Source organism: Molossus molossus, unplaced genomic scaffold (assembly GCF_014108415.1).
Source record: "Molossus molossus isolate mMolMol1 unplaced genomic scaffold, mMolMol1.p scaffold_m16_p_12, whole genome shotgun sequence".
NCBI classification, from domain to species: domain Eukaryota; kingdom Metazoa; phylum Chordata; class Mammalia; order Chiroptera; family Molossidae; genus Molossus; species Molossus molossus.
In genome coordinates, this window is record NW_023425347.1 from 30,760,677 (window position 1) to 30,784,886 (window position 24,210).

General features: G+C 40.0%; 1 protein-coding gene across 1 annotated transcript in view; it reads left to right on the forward strand.

The window, feature by feature from the left end:
* The window catches only part of DIPK1A (divergent protein kinase domain 1A), a 107,797-nt gene that overhangs the window by 47,790 nt on the left and 35,797 nt on the right, over positions 1–24,210 (forward strand). The window lies entirely within an intron of this gene.

Genomic DNA, 24,210 nt, shown 5'->3' on the forward strand with positions numbered 1-24,210 from the left:
TTGACCATCTGAATCTTGTAGGTCGTCCTTCACTTGGGTCCAATTTGTGGCTGCCACGCAGCCCTGAGAAGTTGATGTTTTCCAGACTCTGTTTTCAGTCTTCAAATATCCTACCCAAGACTTTGCCCCACAGCCACTCTCTCATCTAAGTCTGGTTCCTGGATTCCCACTCTCCCATTATCCTCAAGAGCACTTAGAATGCAGCAAATTGTCTTTTTGTTTCTTTTTTTTACTCTCTACCACCAAACTCTCCTCTCTAATTAGTAAGCCTGTATATGCTACCTTATTTTCAAGTTTCTTATACATACTTTTTTGTAAATATTCTCTGGACTTGGTCTGATATTCTCATATTTGCATTCTACTTTCATTCCTTCCTTTTCTGGGAATCTTTCACAATATCTTCATTTTAAGTGTGTTTCTATAGCACTTAAAAATGAAAACACAACTGCTTTCCTAACACAACTGTAAATTCCTGTGGGCTGGAATAGTGTCTCATACTTGTCTTATGCAACATAGGACAAAGCAACCTGGCATTTAAAAAAATAATAAAATGTCCATAACAGCAGCCAGTAAATATTTCTTTTGCTCTGTATTAACCCCTGAGCCCCCAACTGTGGAAACTCTTGACTTCCTCCAAACTCTTTCCCAACTAGTTTGGAGAGTCCCCGAGGATAGTCAAATCCGCTCTGGAATACAGTTCTCTGGGCTGTGTCGTGGCAGCCACTTCCCCAGCCTGTGTTCCATCAGTGCTCTTCTCTCTGCCACCACACCCCCACCCCCTTCTATTCCTTCTTACACTCTGGCTACTATGGTAAATCTTCTGCCACCCCCTTGCTCTGATGTTTAATGTCCTCTGAGACCCAGTTCTTCTAATTGATTTTTTATCTGGTCCAGTTCAAGGCACACTATTTTTTTAAAAAAAAACTATTATTATTTATAGATTTTAGAGAGAGAGGAAGGGAGAAGGAGAGAGATAGAAACATCGATGAGAGAGAACAACGATTGGCCGCCTCCTCCATGCCCCCCCCCCCCGCACTGGGGATCTGGCCCACAACCTGGTCATGTGCCCTGACCGGGAATTGAACTGGTGACCTCTCGGTGCATGGGTCAACTCTCAAGCACTGAGCCACACCGGTCAGGCTCAAGGCACACTATTGCCTGCCTCTTCAACACTAACCCATTGTCTGCACTCTAACTTATATGCTAGGATTCACTTTCCCTTAGGTGGTTACTTCTTTTTCTTTTCTTTTTTAAATTAATGTATTTATTTTTGTTACAGATGTTTCTCCTTTATCCCCCCACACACCCTCTTCCCTGCCCCCCTCCCCAAGCATTGTCTGTGTTCATTGGTTACACATACATGCATATAAGTTCTTTGGTTTATCTTATTCCCCCCCCCTCCCCACTCCCGAAGTTTGTCAGTCTGAACTATACTTCTTTCTATGTCTCAGGTCTATTTTGTTCATCAGCTTTTTCTGTTCATTATATTCCACAAATAAGTGAGATCATGTGGTATTTGTCTTTCTCTCATTGGCTCATTTTGCTTAGTATAATACTCTCCAGGTCTCTGCATGTTGTCTCAAAGGATAAGAGATCTTTCTTTCTTACAGCTGCATAGTACTCCACTGTGTATATGTACCACAGCTTTTATATCCACTTATCTACTGATGGACACTTGGGCTGTTTCCAGAACTTGTAAACAGTGCTGCTATGAACATAGGGGTACATATATTCTTTCTGATTGGTGTTTCAGGCTTCTTAGGATATATTCCTAGAAGTGGGATAACTGGGTCAAATGGCAGTTCAATTTTTAATTTTTTTGAGGAAACACCATATTGTTTTTCATAGTGGCTGCACCAGTCGGCATCCCCACCAGCAGTGTACTAGAGTCCCCTGTTCTCCACACCCTCGCCAACACTTGTTGTTTGATGATTTGTTGATGGCGGCCATTCTGACAGGTATGAGGTGATACCTCATAGTCATTTTAATTTGCATCTCTGATGATTAGTGACATTGAGAATTTTTTCATGTCTCTAGGCCATTTGTATGTCCTGTTTGGGGAGGTGTCTCTTTAGGTTCTCTGCCCATTTTTTAATTGGGTTCTTTGTCTTCCTTTTGTTTAGTTTTATGAGCACTCTATATATTTTTGAAATTAACCCCTTATCTGATGTATCATTGGCAATTATGCTCTCCCATATAGTGGGTTCCCTTTCCATTTTGATGGTTGTTTCTTTTGCTGTGCAGAAGCTTTTTAGTTTGATGTAGTCCCATGTGTTTATTTTTCCTTTGTTTCTCTTGTCTTAGGTGTTGTATCAGTGAAAATTCTGCTGTGTGTGATGTCTGAAATTTTGTTGCCTACATTTTCTTCTAGAATTTTTATAGATTCACGAGTAACATTAAAATCTTTTATCTGTTTTGACTTTATTTTTGTGTATGGTGTAAGTTCAAAAGTTTATATGAAACCCAAAAGGACCCTGAATAACCCTGGCCGGTTTGGCTCAGTGGTTAGAGTGTGGGCCCATGGACCAGAGAGTCCCGGGTTTGGTTCCTGCTAAGGTCAGTTGCAGTTTGTCCCCGGCCCCAGCGGTAGTGTGGGTGGCAGCCACTCGATGTGTCTCTCTCACGTTGATGTTTCTTTCTCTCTCTCTCTTCCTCCCTCTCTCCCTCCTGCTCTATCTGAGGATAAATGCAAAAAATATCCTCGGGTGAGGATAAAAAAAATAAAAGAAAAGACCCCAAATAGCCATAGCAATCTTGAAAAAGAACAAAGTAGGAGGAATCACAATACTGGATATCAGGTTATACTACAAAGCCATTGTAATCAAAACAGCCTGGCACTGGCACAAGAACAGGCATATAGATCATCGGAACAGAACAGAGAACCTGGAAATTGACCCAAAACATTATGCTCAAGTAATATTTGACAAAGGTGGCAATGGAGTAAAGACAGCCCCTTTAATAAATGGTGTTGGGAAAATTGGATAGCTACATGCAAAAAAATGAAACTAGACCATCTTTTTTTTTTTTTAATCTTTATTGATTTTAGAGAGAGAGAGGAAGGGAGAGGAAGAGAGAGACAGAAACATTAGGAGAGAGAACATCGATTGGCTGCCTCCTGCATGCCCACCACTGGGGATTTGGCCTAAAACATGGGCATGTGACCTGACCGGGACTCAAACCGGTGACCTCTTGGTACACGGGTTGATGTTCAACCACCGAGCCCCACCACCTGAGCTACTACTTTTTCTTTTAACATTTATGTCAGCCCTGACCAGTTTGGCTCAGCGGTTAGAACGTCAGCCTGCAGACCAAAATGTCACAAGTTTGATTCCAGTCAAGGGCATTTGCTTCAGTTACGGTTTGTCCTCAGCCCTGATCTGGGTAGTGTAGGAGGCAACCAATCGGTGTCTCTCTCTCACGTCGATGTTTCTCTCTCTCTCCCCCTCCCACTCTATCTGAAGATAAATGGAAAATATCCTCGAGTAAGGATTTAAAAAAAAAAAAAGATTTGTGTCAAATCAATTTATCAAACATTTGATGAGCACTGTGTGTCCAAAATACATTCCTACTCCTGGAGATATGGAGATGAATAAGACATGGTCCCTGCACAAAGTAGGTCACAGAACTTTCTTGGGTGTCTCTCCCATCATTTCTCAATTTTTTGTGGTCTGGATAATTTTTGCTGAACCTGGAATTGTCTAATGGAATACATACATACATACATACATACATACATACATAAAGAGGTTAATTACAATATAGTATGCTTAGTCCAGCAATAGAAGTATGTTCCTCATATAGAGATAGCCCAGAAGAAGGCATCATAGAAATCTTAGGATGGACATGTGTGATCCTGGAGGAGATTACTTATGAGTGAGTTATAAAGGATAAAAAGACACTCCAGATGCTCAAATGGGTGAAAGGTACTCCTGAGAGAAGACAAGCATGTGCAAAGATGTGACAAAGCACTGTGTGTTCCAGAAACAATAATACTTTGGTATCTCTGCAGCATAAAGGTTAGTGGGGGGGGGTGGGACATGAAGCTAGGGTAATAGGTGAGATTGTGACCTAAGGTGTTTCATGTTTGGAAAACGTCTTAGTTAAGAGAATGGTAGTCTTGCCCTGGCCAGTTTGGCTCAGTGGTTAGAGTGTCGGCCTGTGGACCGGAGAGTCCTGGGTTTGGTTCCCGCTAGGGGCTTGAACCTCAGTTGCATTTTTTCCCCAGCCCCGGTTGGGGTCATGTGGGTGGCAACCAGTTGATGTGTCTCTCTCACATCGATGTTTCTCTCTCTCTTCCCCCCTCTCTCCCTCCTGCTCTATCTGAAGATAAATGCAAAACTGTCCTCTGGTGAGGATAAAAAAAAAAAAGAGAATGGTAGTCTTTAATATAGCTGATGGTAATAATAATCCAAGTGTGAAACCATGTATTGCAATTTTTTATCCTTTCATCATACAATTAAGTAAGGTTCTGTGGTCATGTAGCTACATTTTAGTGTTCATTGTATGGGTGGATAAAAATGAAAAGAAGAGCTCCCTGGAATTTGTGGTCTTATTGAGGATACAGAATATATTCACACAAACAGTTTCTACAGACTAGTGCAAATTAAAATTGTAAAGATGGTGTATAAGCACAGTCTTTAGGTTATAAGAGTGATTAGGAAAGTGCTAGCTGGGTGACTCAGTTGATTGGAACCTTGTCCTGTACACCAAAAGGTTTCGGGTTTGATTTCTGGTCAGGGCACATACAGGAGGTAACCAATCTCTCTCTCTCTCTCTCTCTCTCTCTCTCTCTCTCTCTCTCTCTCTGTCTCCCTGACTCAATCTCTCCTTTCCTCTCTCTCTAAAAATCAATTTAAAAAACAACTTCTGATGAGGATTTTTAAAAAATGATTTAGAAAGTATAGGGTTATAAAGAAAAACCTGATTTTGGATTAAGGAAAACAATTTCCATCAGAGCTATCTGAGCATGGAAAATGCAAAATGGAGGAATATTCTTGTAAATTAGAAATTTAATGATTTGTAGTCTATAGTAAAGAAATGGCCTAGCTAGACCAGGAAATAATCATCTTTGAGCTTTAGTATAAGCAAGAGCCAATTTTATTTTTCCTTTATAATAAATTTATTTTCTATTGTCTACTGGGGACATGAACCTGTATTAAAGTTTTTAATTAACACTTATTTTTCACTAATTTTATTTTTTATGTAATTTTGGTTTTCAATATGTCTTAGAGTTTGTTTGTTATTTATATAAAATGGGTCATTGTGTTTCTGCCAAGCCGGTCTTAGTTCAGACTACACTGGGATTATTGCAGCCTCTCCTTTCATCTCTTTACTGGCAAAAATAAACCACAGCCTCTGCCTGTATCCTTGTGGAGTGTATTAACCCAGTCTGTCCTTGTCCCGCTAGTTTCACACCCCCAGAGCCCTCGACTTGGATATTCTCTCCTCTCATGGAGCTAGTGCGGACTTTTGTCCAGCCATGGGGTTTCTCTGTGGACCATCCTAGAGCTTCTGGTGATTAAATCACATTTCACATTTAGGAAAACTCAAATAGGAAGTTATGTTTTTTGTTTTTTTTTATTCTTACCCGAGTACATTTTTCCATTTTTTGTTCAGATAGAGTGGGAGGGAGAGAGAGAGAAACATTGACGTGAAAGGGACACATCGAGTGGTTGCCACCTGCATGACCCAACCAGGGTCGGGGACAAACTGCAACCGAGGTACATGCCCTTAGCGGGAACCGAACCCGGGTCTCTCTGGACCACAGGCCGACTCTCTAACCGCTGAGCCAAACCGGCCAGGGCCAAGTCTGATCATTTTTAATAACCACTTTATTGAGATAAAATTTACATATTTTGAAACACCCTTTTAAAGCACAAAATCAGTAATTTTGGATATATATATATATATATATTTTTTTTATCCTGAGGACATTTTCCCATTTTTTTGTTCAGATAAAGTGGGAGGGAGAGAGAGAGAAACATCGACATGAAAGGGACACATTGAGTGGCTGCCACTCACACAACCCAACCAGGGTTGGGGACAAACTGCAACCGAGGTACGCGCCCTTAGCGGGAACCAAACCTGGGACTCTCTGGACCACAGGCCAATGCTCTAACTGCTGAGCAAAACTGGCCAGGCAATTTTTGGTATATTTATAGATTTGTACAACCATAAGTATTATCTATTTTTATTAATTTTTAAAATTTTTCACCTGAGGATTTTTTAAAATTGATTTTAGAGAGAGAAGAGAGAAACAGAGAGAGAGAAACACTGATGTGAGAGAGGAACATCAGTTGGTTGCTTTCCATATGCACCCCAGCTGGGATCTAATGCACAACGTTTTGGTGTGTGGGACCAGGCTCCAACCAACTAAGCTACCTGGCCAGGGCTATTATCTATTTTTAGAACATTAAAAAACAGCACCTGGCCTGGCCAGTATGGCTTAGTGGATTGAGCATCATCCCTGGACTGAGAGGTTCTGGTTCGATTACCAGTCAGGACACATGCCCGGGTTATGGGCTCGATCCCCAGTAGGGGTCATGCAGAAGGCAGCCAATTGGCGTTCCTTTCTCTTAGAAACACATCCATGTTTCTATCTCTCTTTCCTTCCTCTCTCTCTAAAAAATCAATTAAAAATAAACAAATAGCCTGGCCGGTTTGGCTCAGCAGTTAGTGTGTCAATCGAGGACCAAAGAGTTGTAGGTTTGATTCTGGTCAAGGGCATGTACCTCTGTTGAGGTTTGGTCCTGGCCTTGGTCAGGATCCTGTGGGAGGCAACCAGTCGATAAATCTTTTTTGCATTGATGTTTCTCTCCCCCTCCCCCCTTTCTTCCACTCTGTCTAGGATAAATGGAAAAATATCCTTGGGTGAGAATTTTAAATAAATAAATAAATAACAGTACCCATTAGCAGCCACATCCCCATTTCTCCCCCATACCAGCCTTTGGCAACCACTTCTCTACTTTCTGTCTCTATGGATTTCCCTATTCTAGACACTTCATATAAATGGAATCATACAATGTATGGATATTTGTGTCTGCTTTTATTTAACATAGTGATTTCAAGGTTTATCCATGTTCTAGCATGTATCAGTACTTCATTCCTTTTTATGGTCAAATAATATTTCTTTGTATAGTATGCCACATTTTGTTTATCCATTCATTAGTTGATGGACTTTTGGGGGGACTATTTTGAGTAATGCTGCTATATAAACATTGTAAAAAATTTTTGTGTGGACATATGTTCTCAGGTTTTTTTTGGTATATATGTAGGAGTAGAATTGCAGAGTGATGTGTAAGTCTGTGTTTAACATTGTGAGGATCTGCTGAACGGTTTTCTACAGTGACTGTACCATTTTATTTTATTTATTTATTTATTTAATCCTCACCTGAGAGGACATTTCTCCATTTTTTGTTCAGAAAGAGTGGGAGGGGGAGAGAGAGAGAGAAACATTGATGTGAAAGGGACACATCGAGTGGCTACTACCCGCACAACCCAATCAGGGCTGGGGACAAACTGCAACCGAGGCACGCGCCCTTAGCAGGAACCGAACCCAGGTCTCTCTGGACCACAGGCGGATGCTCTAACCGCTGAGCCAAATCAGCCAGGGCAACTGTACCATTTTACACTTCTACCATCAATGTATGAGAGTTCCCTGATGATCTCTTTTTATTTTTTATTATTTGTCTGTTTCATTTCATTTTATTCTTTATTTTTATTTTTTAATTTATCTGCAGATAGAGTGGGAGAAAGAGAAGAAAAGAAAAGGAGAGAGAGAGAAACATCAATGTGAGAGAGACACATCGAATGGTTGCCTCTTGCACAACCCCAACCAGGACTGGGGATGATACGCAACCAAGGCACCTGCCCTTGGCTGGAATTGAACCTGAGACTCATTGGTCTGTGGGCCAGCACTCCAACCGCTAAGCCAAACCGACCAGGGCTCATTTTATTTTCTTAATTTTTTAATCCTCACCCGAGGATATGTTTTTATTGATTTTTAGAGAGAGAGGAAAGGAGGGAGGGAGAGGGAGAGAGAGAAACATCAATGTCAGAGAGAAACATCGATTAGTTACCTCCCATAAGCACCCCAACCAGGGATTCTAGGTATGTGCCCTGATTAGGAATTAAACCCAAGACCCTTTCATTGTATGGAATGAGGCTCCAACCAACTGAGCCACATCAACCAGGGCCCTGGTGATCTTTTGACGTTCCTTGCAGTTCTTAATACAGTGCTTGGCATATAGTAAACATTGAATAGATGCAATATTCTTACTGATATTATCCTCACTTATTAGATAAAACTGGAAATTGCCTTGGGATCCATTGTAAGTAAAATGAGGTCACTGTGTTGTTTCCTTCACTAGGCTGTATTTTGACTTATTTTTATTTTTATGAGCTTATTTGAACTAAAATGAGGACATATGCCTGGGAGCAAGATCTCAAATGTTCCCTTGACTCTTTGTACTCTCATTACTTGGTACGTGTGTGTGTGTATGTGTGTGTGTATGTGTGTGTGTGTGTGTATATATTTAGTTTGTATGAACTAAACACACAAACACACACAAATGAGAACAAGTAAAACAGGGAATCTGAGTATAATCAGTAGATTATATAATGTTATTATCATTGTTGTGATATTATAATTTTACAAAATATTACCATTGGGAAAATTGGGCAAAGGGATCTCTGTATTATTTCTAAAACCGCAAATGATTCTATAGTTATCTCAAAATAACAAAACATACAAAAACCTAATAGAAATCCCACTTTAAATAACTAAATTATTGGTTTATATTTTAAGAGCTATAGCATATTTCTTTTATTAGTAATAGTTTTTATTTATTAATAAATTATTTATTATTTATTTATTTATATATTTTTATTTTTTTATCCTCACCCGAGCGCATTTTCCCATTTTTTTGTTCAGGTAGAGTGGGAGGGAGAGAGAGGAACAGAGTGAGAGAGAGAAACATCGATGTGAAAGGAACACATCGAGTGGCTGCCACCCGCACGACTGACCAGGGCCGGGGACAAACTGCAACCGAGGTACATGCCCTTAGCGGGAACCGAACCCGGGTCTCTCAGGACCGCAGGCCGACGCTCTAACCGCTGAGCCAAACCGGCCAGGGCAAATTATTTATTATTTAATGAAATCTGGGAATGGAGGGGGCCTTGAATGATGCATTCTAGTCCTGGCCCTATTGCCAGTAAAGTAGTTGTTCAGTATAATCTCATTTTGCTCTGGCTGGTTTTCTTAGTGGTTAGAGCATCAGCCTGAGGACCAAAGAGTCATGGGTTTGATTCCTGGTCAAGGACACATACCTGGGTTGCAGGTTTGATCCTCATGTGGCAGGGGACCAATTGATGTTTCTCTCTCTCTTTTCTCCTCCTCCTTCCATTGTACTTTGTCTGAAAATCAATGAAAGAATACCCTTGAGTGAGGAATGAGATTTAATATATATATATATGTTTATATATATGGCTATATATATATATATATATATATATAAAATCTCATTTTGTATAACTAGACAGGGGTTTCATGAGAAGTTATTATTTGTATATAACCCTTTCCCCCTCAATTAAAAAAATTTTTTTCTTTATTGATTTTAGAGAGAGAGGAAGGGGAGAGATAGAAACATCGATACAAGAGAACATTTATTGGCCGCCTCCTGCATGCCCCTCACCAGGGGTTTGGCCCACAACGTGGGCATGTGCCCTGACCAGGAATCGAACTGGTAACCTCTTGGTGTATGGGTTGACGCTCAACCACTGAGCCACACCGGCAGGGCTCCCCCTCAATTTAATATGAACAATATAGGGGACTTTAAAAATGCATATTCCTAGGCTTCATCCCCTAAGGAATCTGATTCAGTAGGTCTGGCATTAGGTCCTGGCAATCTGCATTTAAAATATTTTATCAGCTGCCCTGGCTGGTTTGGCTCAGTGGTTAAAGCATCAGCCCATGTTCCAAAGAGTTGCAGGTTCGATTCCTGTCAAGTGCATGTACCTCAGTTGTGGTTCGGTCCCTGGCCCTGGTTGGGGTCATGCAGGAGGCAACTGATCGATGTGTCTCTCTCACATCAATGTTTCTCTCTCTCTCTCTCTCTCCCTCCCTCTCTTTCACTATATCTGAAGATAAATGGAAAAATATCCTCAGGTGAGGATTTTTAAAAAAAAATTATATCTGCTGATTTGGATTCTAAAGACCAATGGATTACACTTTGAGAAATATTAAATTATAATTAATTTTAATTTTAAAAAATCCTCACCTGAGGTTATGTTTTTTACAGATGAGAGAGAGAGAGAGAGAGAGAGAGAGAGAGAGAGAGAGAGAGAGAGATCTACATGAGAAACTCTGAGCAGGGATTGAACCCGCAACCTGGGTATGTGTCCTGACTGGGAATCGAACCTGCCACCTTTTTGGTGTGCTGAACAATGTTCCAGCCAACTGAACCACACCAGCCGTGGCTTAAATTATAATTTTCATGGTGAATAAATACATGCCCTTTACATTCCTTTGCGGCATACAGGATTTGTGGTTAGGTGAGAATTTTAAAAGCAAAGCACTGATAAAATTTTTCAAACACCCACATGTTGAAAAAAGAATGTTTGACCAAACCAAGTATGTACTTGCTTTGAATCAACAAAAACTTTGAACAAAAAGGAGCTGCCTTTGGCTCTTATTCATGTTGAAGGAGTCCTGCCCCATCTCTTAACTGTTTGGCCTGTCTGACCACTCATGATTTATTTGGTACAAAGGAGGCAAAGACTCCTGCTTTAGTTACATAGACTGTATAAAGGGATTGTGCTGCTAGGGCGAGAAATGCTGAAGCGCTTTATAAGTTCTAAATCTAATATACTCATTAATTCCTTATTTTTTGTAAATGAGGTTCCAACTAGAGTAATTGACCCTATTTTTTCCCACCTAACTCTAGCAGACAAGTCATTTAAAATGATTGTTATTGAAAAACAGATGCAAAGAAATTATCCAATTCTACCTTTTGGGGTGCTTAATTTGCAGCTTGCTGAAATCTGAGTGACCTCTCTCTGCTCTGCCACCTTGAACAAATATTAGAACATTTCACTTAGGGATTCTTCACTTCCCAAACTCCTGGGTATATGCTTTGAGCCAGCCAGTTGTTCTGTGGAAGGCTTCTCTCTCTAGGTTTTAAGCAAGGAAGGATCAACTCTACCCCTTCCTCTTAAGAGAATTCACTGCAGAACAACACATCTCGGCAAATAACCCTCTGTGAACTCTCCCTCCTCTTTACCCTAGATCTGACTGGGAGTGGAGTCAGAGAACCAGCCCCTGGCCCTCTTGGCTTGTGGCTTTATTGTATCTTTGAGACACATGGTACAAAGCACATAGCACCATGCATTACATATAACTTGGTACTTTATGTAGTAAAAATCCATGTGGGAATGATAGATACATTGATTCTGGGGAATGATTTCCTCTGAGGATAAAGGGAAAGATGAGGAATGTTAAGGGGAGAGGGTTTAGATCTGTTTGTAACATTTTTTTTTCTTCTCAGAAAAGTTTTAAATCATTGTGGCAAACTGTTGGCATCTGTTTACATTTAGTGGTGGATACAGAGCTACTTTTTATATTATTTTCTCTAATTATACAGGTATGTTTTCTGTGTGTTTGAAATGTTTTTCATTTAAAATTAAATGGAAAAATGAATCAGGGTTACAGTAATTTTTCTGCTTTAGGTTTCTGTCTCCCTTTATTCTCAAAGACCGAGAAAAGTCATCTGATAAAACCTATCCCAATTCCCCCCAGATATATGCATGTGTACCCGTCCTTTCCTTCTTCCCTCTAGGTACAGTGGAGTCACTGTCTCGTCGTCTGTACTCTGGACCCCCTTTCTTTTAACCTCAGGAATCTTGTGCTGTTAATCTGTCAACACCTCACTCTCTTCAGCCTGTATCTGCAGACTTCTTGTCCACATGTAAATATGTGCTAATTTCTCTTAGCTTAAAAAAAAACCAAACTCTGCCTCAAGCCCAGCTCTTGCCGTATGCTTTCCCCCTCTTCATAGTTAAACTTCTCTTAAGAGATATTTACTTGGTTGCCCTTATTTTCACACCTTCTACGTTTCAACCTACTCATTTGGCTTCTTCCCCACCCAGTTGCTCTTGTCAAGGTCAACAGGACTTCTGTGTCATTAAACCCAATGGATGTTTTTCAGTTCCCAGCTTTGTCACTTCTCAGCAGCATTTGACAATCATACCACTTTCTGCTTCTTGAAATCCTCTTTCCATGTTACAGCATTCTTCTGGTTTGTTTTGTTTTCCCGACCTGTCTGTTCTTCCATGCCCTCCTGTATTATATCAGTTCTCTTTCCAACCAGCCTTCCCAGGGCTCAGGCCTAAACCCTTTTCTCCCTGAGTTATTTTCCGTAATAGCAGCTACTCCCATGGTTTCTATTGCTTTCGCTGTGTGTCCTCTGAGCCTTCCTGGTGACCATCAAGTCTCTACCAGAGGGACTGTCGTTAAGGCTAAGAAAAAATTTAGGTTCCTTACAGGTAACTCAGCACTTGATCTTCACAGCTAGGCTGGTTTGGGGTCATTAGATTCTGGACAGAGACCCATAGTATAGTGAAAAGAGCAAGACTAGACCTGACACTTATTTTGGAGGAAAAAACACTACCAGGTTCCATGGACTGTTTCACTGATCTTTGTACTTTTTTTTGTAATTAATTTATTTATTTTTGTTACAGATGTTTCTCCTTTTCCCCCCACTGATTCCCCCTCTTCCTCCCTCCCCGCCCTGTCCCCAGCTTTGTTGTCCATGTCCATTCACACATGCATATAAGTTCTGTGGTTTCTCTCTCCCCCACCACCCCCTCTTCTGGGGATTGTCAGTCTGTACCCCACTTCCACATCTCTGGGACTACCCCATTCCTCAGACTGTTATGTTCATTATATTCCACAAATAAGTGAGATCATATGATACTTGTCTCTCTGTTTGGCTTGTTTCGCTTAGGACAATACTTTCCAGGTCCCTCCGTGTCATCTCAAAGGATAAGAGATCTTTCTTTACATCACCTTGGGATCCGGCAGAGGGAGGGCGGACTGCACTGGAACTGTGTGGGGACACTCGGGATTTGGAGGGCGCTCAGAGCGTTTGCTGAGTTGTGGCCACGCAGGACGGTGGTCATCTTACTCCTCCGCAGGGCTCTGGGGAGAGGCAGCAGCCCCTCCCTCGGAGATTCAACCCCACCCAGTGGGCCACCGCTTCCTGGTCTTGTCTCTGAGGAATGGCTTGATGAGCGTGTACAGGGCATGAATTACCAGGGCTGGTTGACGAAATGGACTCCTCCGAGGTGGGCAGGAAAGCTGTCCCTCTTTCTCTGCTGGCCTCTGTACTTTTTTCTTCATTGTGTATCTCTACTGGGAAAGTTTTCTGAGTATATATGATTGATATGTGTCACTATTAATATTATGTACATTATTATACTTCCACGAAGAGGACCTTTTAAGTATATTTTTCTTATATCCATGAGTTTTTAAATTTTCACATCTGCATTTTATAGATAAAGATACTAAAGCTCAGGGAAGTTTAGTAAGTTGTCTGAGATCACAGAATTTTACTAACTAGGGTGTTCATGACAAGTCCCAAACCATCTGAAGCTACAGTTACAAAGTTATAGATTTCAGCTGTCATCTGCAAGGCTTCTTCTCGCTCTGGACAACCCGAGTTCCTGTGCTGTTGCTAATACTCACCTATCTAAGATATAATCTCTGATTTAAATTTTTTTAATCCTCACCTGAGGATGTTTTTTTCCATTTATCATCAGATAGTGTGAGAGGAGAGAGGGCGGGGGAGAGAGAGAGAAACATCGATTGGTTGCCTCCCGCACTAACATGACTGGGGCAGGGATCAAGCCTGCAACCCAGGTATGTGTCCTTGACCAGAAATCAAACCCGAGACCCTTCAGTCCATAGGCCAACACTCTAACCGCTGAGCTAAACCAGCCAGGGCCCAGTTCCTTTTTTTCTATATAAAAATTACTGTGATCAAAATAGCTGTCATTTGCCTCTGAAGCATTTTTTATGAGTTTTGTTTCGTTTTAGCTTTCTTTGGAATTTAAGAGATATGGGAAGACAATTTTAGATTAACACCTGTCTGAGAAATTCCAAAATTAGAGAGGGCCATCTGGTTTGCATGATTTGTAATATTTTCAAAATAGGATCTTACCATTCCAAACTGATTTTTAGGCTATTGTAAAATAATAATTTATTTTATATAGGAACACCAAAATATATTAAAAATCTTCTGGGGGACTTCAAAGGAGAAATTGACAGCAATACATCACTAATCATCAGAGAGATGCAAATTAAAACAACAATGAGGTATCACCTCACACCTGTCAGAATGGCCGCCATCAACAAATCATCAAACAACAAGTGTTGGCAAGGGTGTGGAGAAAAGGGGACTCTAGTACACTGCTGGTGGGAATGCAGACTGGTGCAGCCACTATGGGAAACAATATGGTGTTACCTCAAAAAATTAAAAATTGAACTGCCATTTGACCCAGTGATCCCACTTCTAGGAATATACCTTAAGAAGCCTGAAACACCAATCAGGAAGAATATATGTACCCCCATGTTCGCAGCAGCACTATTTACAATAGCTAAGATCTGGAAACAGCCCAAGTGTCCATCAGTAGACGAATGGATAGAAAAGCAGTGGTACATATACACAATGGAGTACTATGCAGCTGTAAGAAAGAAAGATCTCTTATCCTTTGAGACGACTTGGAGAGACCTGGAAAGTATTGTCCTAAGCGAAACAAGCCAAACAGAGAAAGACAAGTATCATATGATCTCACTGATTTGTGGAATATAATGAACATAACAGTCTGAGGAATGGGGTAGTCCCAGAGATGTGGAAGTGGGGTACAGACTGACAATCCCCAGAAGAGGGGTTGGTGGGGGAGAGATAAACCACAGAACTTAAATGCATGTATGCATGAACAATGGACATGGACAACAAAGCTGGGGACAGGGCGGGGAGGGAATTAGTGCGGGAAAAAGGAGAAACATCTATAACAAAAATAAATTAATAAAAGAATTGTGAAGGGTGAAAAAATAATAATAACTTATTTTAAAACTGCTATAACTATCATCATTTTACTATTAAACTGAAGAGGACAGTTAGATATTGGTAATGTTTACTCTAATGAGGAATGCCTAAGTAACCTCTCTGTTCTCTAACAGACTGATATGGGCAGTGTGAGGCCCTGTTTCTCATTCCTTGGACCCATATAACCTAAAGCTTAGATTCCTCTGTGCTTCCAATTATTCTAGGTCAGGCCTAAATTAATCAACCATAGCAACTCTTAAGATATTTGAATTTGATGGAGGGCATCCCTGTATTGGGGATACTTCAGAATTTGACTAGCTCGCCTATGTCCTGTAATCACTTTGAAATAAATTTTCTAGATACATTCATGAAATTCTGAATTTTAGAAATCCTGAGGTTGCCCTTGCCAGGTAACTCAGTTGATTAGAACGTTGTCCCAATATGCCAATGTTGCGGGTTCAATCCCCAGTTAGGGCACATACAGGAATCAAACAATGAATGTATAAGTGGAACAACAAATCTCTCTCTCTCTCTCTCTCTTTCTTCCTTTCTCTCTCTACCTTTCTTTCCAAAATCAGTAAGTTAAAAAAAATTTTTTAAAGACATAAATTCTGAGGTTATTATTCATCTGCTGTGTTCAGTTCTACACTGGTCTAGGTATACCAGGGCTTTGCCAAATCTAGTGCTAAAGATTTAAAGAGTATATAAAAAGCCAAAGCCACTGTCAAAGAATGAAACTAAAACGGTAATTGCCTATAGAATTGGATGCTAGGGAAGGTAAAAAAAAAAAAAAAGTGCTTTTGAAAAATCAATGCATATTAATTGTTGTAAGCTTTTTGGAAAGCAATATAACAATATGTAGCATGCACTTTTTTTTTTAAACTCCTCACCAAGGCTATTTTTCTATTGATTTTTAGATACTGGGAGAGGGGAAGGGAGAGAGACATCACTGTGAGAGAGACACATTGATTGGTTGCCTCCTGAACGACCCCTTCTCAGGCTGGGGATCGAACCTACAACCAAGGTATGTGCCCTTGACCAGGAATTGAACCCGTGACTCTTCGATCCATGTGCTGATGCTCTAACCACTTAGCAAAACCAGCCAAGGCATAGATCATACACCTTTTAAAACTGTATACCCTTTGACCTAGAAATTTCACTTACTAAAATCTATCCTGAAGAAATAAGCAAATACATATATATACATATATATGTATATATATATTTTTTTTTCTTTATTGATTTTAGAGAAAGAGGAAGGGAAAGAGAGAAAGAGAGATAGAAACATCGATGAAAGAGAACATCGACTGGCTGCCTCCAGCATGACCCCCACTGGGGATTTGGCCCACAACCTAGGCATGTGCCCTGACCGGGAATCAAATTGGCAACTTCTTGGTGCATGGGTCAATGCTCAACCACTGAGCCACACTGGCCAGGCATTATATATTTAATGCAGTAGGCAGTAGGGTAGAGCAAGTACTGGTTCTGAAGCCGGGTTGCCTCAATTCAAATCCTTGTTCTCCTACTTATTGCTAGTATAGCTTTGCTTAACTTATGTATGTTTATCAGTTTTTCCATTTGTAAAATGAAGAATAGTTCACCACTCATAGAGTTCTTGTACAGAAAGAATAGTAATCCCCTCCAGTATCAGTTAGCCACCACAGCAATGCTGTATAACAAATAGCCCCATCAGGACATATAATGAACATTTATTTTTTTATTCATACATCTATTGGTCATCTGGGATTCAGCTTTTCTAGGGTGGGTTTGGCTCCAGACTATGGGTTTGGTTCAGATGGGCTACAAGGTCACTTATTTTCCTGGGATCAGTGCACTACCAGGGACCTGTTCTTCCCCAAGCAGTGTCTGAAAGTGCAAGAAGTCAAGTCCAATAGTTCACTTTTCTTTGCATCACATCTACTAACAAGCATTGGCCAAAGCAAGTCACATGGGCCAAAACCAGTAGCAGTGAAGTAGGGAATGTGGGTCAGGGTAAGTGAATGAATATTTGTAATCCACTCAGCTCTACTGTTACAGCAAGAAAGCAACTTTAGACAACACATCAGCCAATGAGGTGGCTGTGTTCCAATAAAACTGTATTTACAAAACCAGATGGCAGTCTGGCTTTGGCTCACGGGCTATAGTTTTCCAACCCTGACCAATATACTATACCAGATTATAGATTTTTTATGAAGGTTAAGTAAAATTAATATGTAGAAAGTGCTGATAACAATTGGTACCAAGTAGCACTAATAAATACTGGCTCTCGTTAATAGTGTTGTTTGTATTATAGAACAATACTGGAAATAATAAAAATGTTCAACAATAGAGATAGGGCTAAATAAATTATGGCTAACCCATACTGTTAAATGTAATAAATCCATTTAAATATGTTTTTTAAATATCAAAACTATTTACTAGCTTAGGAACATGTTTATAGTATGTTAAGTGGAAAAAAGAGATGAATGATATTTATCATATAACCCAATTATTTTTCTTAAAAGATAATGTATTTTACATATTCACATACATAGAAAACAACTGGGAAAGAAGTACACCACACTGCATTATTTATTTATTTATTTATTTTTTATCCTCACCCAAGGACATTTTTTGCATTTATCTTCAGATAAAGCAGGAGGGGGAGAGGGGGGAAAAGAGAGAGAGAAATATCGAGTGGTTGCCACCCACACATCCCAACCAGGGCCGGGGACAAACTGTAACCAAAGTACGTGCCCTTAGCAGGAACCGAACCTGGGACTCTCCGGTCCGCGGGCCGACGCTCTAACCGCTGAGCCAAACCAGCCAGGGCAATTAATTTTTTTATATAATTCTTTTTTGTCTTGTTTTCTATTGAGATATAATTGATATATCACATTTTATTAGTTTTAGGCGTACGGCATGATTTGATATATGTATATATTGGGAAATGATTGCCACAGGAAGTTTTGTTAACATCCATCACATGCAGAGTTATAATTTTTTTTTCTTGTGATAAGGACTTATAAGATTTCTATTAGCAATTTTCAAATATATAATACAGTATTGTTAGCTATGTTGTATGTTATATTCCCAGTACATATTTATCTTATAAAATTACATAATACTCTTGTTCGTTTTTTTTTTCTACACTGAGCTTGTACTGTTTTCTGCTATTAAAGTACTTTGATGAGAAAAGAAAACAGAATCTGGATTCACTGAGCACTGTTCTAACTCTGATGTAGTTACCATTTTACATGTCGCCGTTTTAATTGCTTAACAAGTTAACAGTTTACCTTCAGAGGTGGCTGATTAGGTGGACACATCCCGACCTGTTGTATTCTTAAAGTTGTTCTGCTCTAGGGTTCCTGGACATCTATGGCAGGGTACCAGCCAATGGGAGTAGAGTCCCCACCCTGGCTCTCGGGTCATAGAACAGTAACTCTTTTCGGATCATATTTCCTGACCAACCACAATCTTTTCAGTGACACAAAGGCAGAATGTTGGTACAGAGAGGTGAATAACCTCCCCCATCCCAGTATTTGAACATATACATCTGCTTGTTTCAGAAGGTTAGGTTTCAATATTTAAATGCCACTGTGTCTCGAAGTCACACAAATGAATACAGGGAAAAGAAGCTTCCGAGCTAGGCAGCCTCCTTCATTAACCTCACAGAATATTAACGAAAATTAATTTCTTTGTTAAAGTTCCTTTACAACAATCAAGTTTAATCTCAATTATAATCAGTTAGCCTCTGGATACTCCAAGATTCAAAACTGCATTGAAATTTACATTATATTAATTAGGTTATGCAACCTTATAAAGAGCTATTGCAAATATATTTTGCCCTAAAATATGCTTTAGAATCTGAAATTTAAAGGGAACATGCTTTTTAATCTTAAGTTTAGGTTAAAATGTAGCTAAACTTTGTTTTTAGTTAGTGAATTTAAGTGCCAACTAGGATTCCCATGTACAAGATTTGCATGTGGCTATTGTATGATTTAGTAAGTTTTAGATGCAGTATGGTGCCTGTGGCCAACTAAAAGGGGAAAATGGACACCAGACCTGCCCATTGTGGGTACCAGAATCTTAACTGAAATAACAAGATGATGTGAATCTTATTCAGAAACTTATCTGTAACCACATCTCAAGTAGCTCTTTTACTTGGGACTTTGTGTATATAAGCTAAATATTTGTTGATGGTTACTGAGCCCATGATATGGAATGAGAACTATATTCAGTCAACTCTAAACAGGAATATGTACAACTACACATACTATTAATGAACTTTAATTTTAATTTCCAGTTCTTCCCCACTAACAAAGACGGAAGAACCCATGATCACAATGATCAAGACTTCCTCCTGGCACAACCAGCTTAGGGCCAAAACTGTTAAATCATTCTCTGCTCTGTCTGGGACCTCCACATTGCTTTTCTCCTCATTCTTAGACCCTGCTTTGCTGATCCTACCCTTGAGTGGTAGCTAGTCTTCAAAGATGACCCCTCAGTGAACCATGCCTCCTGGTATTCACAACCTTATGTCATGCCACCAACATTCAATCTGATGTGGCCTGTATAACCAAGACAGTGTGGCAGAGCACTGGCTGAGTAGCTCGGTTGGTTAGAGTGTCATCCTGATTCACCAAGGTTGCAGGTTCGATCCCTGGCCTTGCTTGGGGCATGTGTAGGAGGCAACCAATCGATGTGTCTCTCTCACATTGATGTTTCTCTCTCTTCCTCCCTCCCTCTCTCCCTTTCATTCTCTCTAAAAATCAATGGGGAAAATATCCCTGGATGAGGATTAACAAAAAAAGAAAAAATTTGTGTGGCAGAAATGATGCAGCTTCCTTGGTCAGCAGGAAATCAGCAATCATGTAAGAAGCCTTACTTCCCCGAGCACCATCCTCTGAAGGAGCAAGGCTAGCCATGGGAAGCTCTTCCAGGCAGTCCAGCTGAGGGGTTGGACATGTGAATAAAGAAGCCATCTGCAAGTTCAAACCAGTCAGTCCCTCATCACATGACTCCAGCCCTAGCCACAAACGCATGAAAAACTTGAGATAACCAACCAGCTGAGTTCAACCACAGAAAGACATAAATTATTGTTGTAAGCCCCTAATTTGGGGGATAGCTTGTTATACAGCAATAGAAAATTGGAACACTTAGTTTTCTTAACCCCTGCCCTTCTGCACTGGGGTGTTGAAGAACCCGATGACTGAATTCTCATTTGCTGTTGCAAATGCTAATGTTCCTTTTATGTGGAGTGCTAATAGAGGCTACACCTGCCTCCCATATGCTCTGTAAAATGCTGGCTGGCTGCTTGTTCATTAGAAGCCTTCTGTGTATCTTCTTTTCATTTTATTTTTTTTCTTTATTGATTTTTAGAGAGAAAGGAAGGGAGAGGGAGAGGGATAGAAACAGCGAGAGAGAACATCGATTGGCCCCCTCCAGAATGCCCCCCACTGGGGATTTGGCCCACAACCCAGGCATGTGTCCTGACCGGGAATTGAACTGGCAACCTCATAGTACATGGGTCGACATTCAACCACTGCACCACACTGGCTGGGTCTGTATACCTTCTTTTTAACCCTGGAATGGCTTTGATCTGTTTTCTAGACCTTGCAGCTCTCTGAAATCTGTGCCTAGACTGTGTTCTGTAAAGTAGCAGCAAAGCGAAGATTACAACTTTTGGTGGGAAAAGTCATTTCCTCATTAGCTAAGAATTAAAGTTGCACACATACCCCCAAGGAATTCTATGACATTTCCCATGTAATGCCTTTAGATTTCCTCCTGACACAGCCAACTCAGGGCCAAAACTGTTAAATCATTCTAAGCCTCATATCACATCACCGTGTGGTTGAACTATATGTTCTTATTGTCTCTGAGTCCATAATTTCCAGGAACAGTGGATGAAATACATGAGACACACAGTGTCTCTCATGGAGTCAGGCATAGATTGTGGCTCCATAGTATATGTTTTTCAGCAGAACTTGAAGAGAAATGTATACATTTTAAAATTTATATATTGATTTATATAAAATGAAATAAATTGCTTAATAAAAAATCAGACAGTAGAATATTCCACAGCAAAGAAAATGAACAAACTATGGCTATATGCATCAGTGTGGATGAATCTCACAATATAATGCTGAAAGATGCTAGTCAATAGAATATATGGTGTATGCTTCTATTCTGTAAAGTTCAAGAGCAATGAGCATCATTTTAAACAGATATGATCAGTGATTAAACTACTCTGAAAAGCACATAAATGATTGTCATAGAAGTTTGGAGCATGTTAAAATTAACCCTATATTGGCAGAGGGTACATGGAGATCAGTGAAGGCACTAAAAAAAATTATTAACTCAAGTACAGGTTACATGGTTATTTACTAATTATAATTTAAGTTATATTTATATATTTTTTTTAAATTAGATATGGATGATATATTTTACAGTAAAAGGAGTTTTTAAAAAGTGACCAGGAGAAGGGAGTCAGTGGGGGGAAAAGGAGGGATGTTTGTAATACTTTCAATAACAAAGATAACTTTTTTTTAAAAAGCAACCAGGAGGTCCTGGCTGGTTTGGCTCAGCGGTTAGAGTGTTGGCCCGCGAACCAGAGAGTCTCGGGTTCGGTTCCTGCTAGGGGCGAGTACCTTGGTTGCGGTTTGTCCCTGGAACCCCATTGGGGTCGTGTGGGTGGTGACCAATCGATGTGTCTCTCCACATAGATGTCTCTCTCTCTCTCTTCCTCCCTCTCTTTCTCCCACTTTATTTGAAGATAAATGCAAATATGTCCCCAGGTGAGGATAATAAATAAATAAAATAAAGCAACTAGGAGACTTCTAGATCCTAGAGATGTATTTTTAAATAAATATGCTAAGCACCTATATGCAAATGTCATTTTTTTCTGATTTAAAAAGTAGTACATATTCATGATAGAAAATCTGGCCCTGGCCAGTTTGGCTCAGCGGTTAGAGCGTCAGCCTGCGGTCCGGAGAGACCCGGGTTCGGTTCCGCTAAGGGCACGTACTTCGGTTGCAGTTTGTCCCCGGCCCTGGTTGGTCGTGCGGGTGGCAGCCGCTCGATGTGTCCCTTCACATCGATGTTTCTCTTTCTCCCTTCCTCTCTCTCCCTCCCACTCTATCTGTACAAAAAAATGGAAAAATATCCTCGGGTAAGGATTAAAAAAAAAAAGAAAGAAAGAAAATCTGTAATAGAGAAGAAAAACAGAAATCAACCATAATCCCACCAAAATACCATGAGCATTTTCACATATTTGACACCACATTGAAATAGAAATTACTGTTGAAACTAGCTACAGGCTTAAGGGTCATCCCATACAACTAATTGCCCAGATGTTCTTTTTTTTTTTAATTGATTTTAGAAAGAGAGGAGGGGAAAGGAAAAGGAAGAGAAACATTGATATTAGAGGGAAACATCGATTGGCTGCCTCCTGCAAGCCCCTTACTGGGGATGGAGCCCAAGCAAGTGCCTAGACCAAACCAGCGACCTCCCTGTGCATGGGACGCCTCCCAACCCTGAGCCACACAGGCCAAGGCTGTTCTTGAATTTTTGATGCTGTCAGTCTCTAAGCATAAAAAAAATATGAACCAGGACTCAGAGAAAATGTGAAAATTATCTGCTACTTGTTGGAATTTAAATTCTAGAGTTTCATTGAAATCAAAACAGAGAATATGATAATGCAAATAAAACCTTTAGAATTTAGATCAGCAAACAACTAGGATTCTTCCTATAAATGTGAAAATTCACCTGTTAGAAAGATGAAGAATGGCCTTGGCCAGTTTGGCTCAGCAGTTAAAGCGTGTTCGGTTCCCGCTAAGGGCATGTACTTCGGTTGCAGTTTGTCCCCGGCACTGGTTGGTCATGCGGGTGGCAGCCGCTCGGTGTGTCCCTTCACGTCGATGTTTCTCTCTCTCTCTCCCTTCCTCTCTCTCCCTCCCACTCTATCTGTACAAAAAATGGAAAAATATCCTCGGGTGAGGATAAAAAAAAAAGAAAGAAAGATGAAGAATGTTAAAGCCTTGACATAGAATTCTTCTCTAAAGCTTTGTGATAAAAAAGCATTTTCGTGCTCAAGTCAAACTGAGGAGTGTATACAATTTTACAACCTTTATTTTCATTATTTTTAACTTATATAAACTTAAGGTTTCCCTTGTTTGGAATGGCATAAAAGTTCTTTTTCTGTGTTTCTTTGATTATCATAGGTGTCTTTTGATGTTTGTGAAAATTATCACTAGGATAGTTTAAATTTGGTACATTTAGATATTCTTCTTAATAGTTTTCCAATAGCCCTCCAAATAGTAGTGAAGCATTCTTTATTGAAGATAGGGTCTATTCCAAATAAAGGGTGTCAGCACGTGCTGTGATATACATTAAGTATTTACGCTGTTAAATGGTTTCTTCATATTTGTTTGTTTGTTTTACAGCTACCTTGGTTTTCAAATTTATATTGCTATAAATATCTAGAATTTATTTAAATAAGTGGGTAAAGTCATATTTGGGGATATGTGTCAATAACTTTAACTCTAGTTTTTGCAGCCAGATTACTTCTGAATATACTGTAAAAGTCAGCTAACTACAATGTTGTCAATATAGCAATAAGGAATAACTGATAATTTAACATTTGAATTATCAGAATAACTAGTAATTTAAAAATTTGAATAAAATGGACAGACATGTCTCTCAGCTTTTTCTGTGAAATGATGAATGATGAAATGACTGTATTTGAGCTTAGCAAACAATCACTTTATCAATTGTGTTTCCTGAGTGTTTAAGTCCACAAAATATGTTAAGTAAACTATTTGTGGTTAAAAAGAGAGATAGGACAGATATTTGTCTTCCTTACTTAAAATTAAGAACATCCGCCCTGGCCTGTTTGGCTCAGCAGTTAGTGCGTCGGCCTGTGGTCCAAGGAGACCCAGGTTCGGTTCCCGCTAAGGGCACGTACCTCGGTTGCAGTTTGTCCCCGGCCCTGGTTGGTCGTGTGGGTGGCAGCCACTCGATGTGTCCCTTTCACGTCGATGTTTCTCTCTCTCTCTTTCTTCCTCTCTCTCCTTCCCACTCTATCTGAACAAAAAATGGAAAAATGTCCTCGGATGAGGATAAAAAA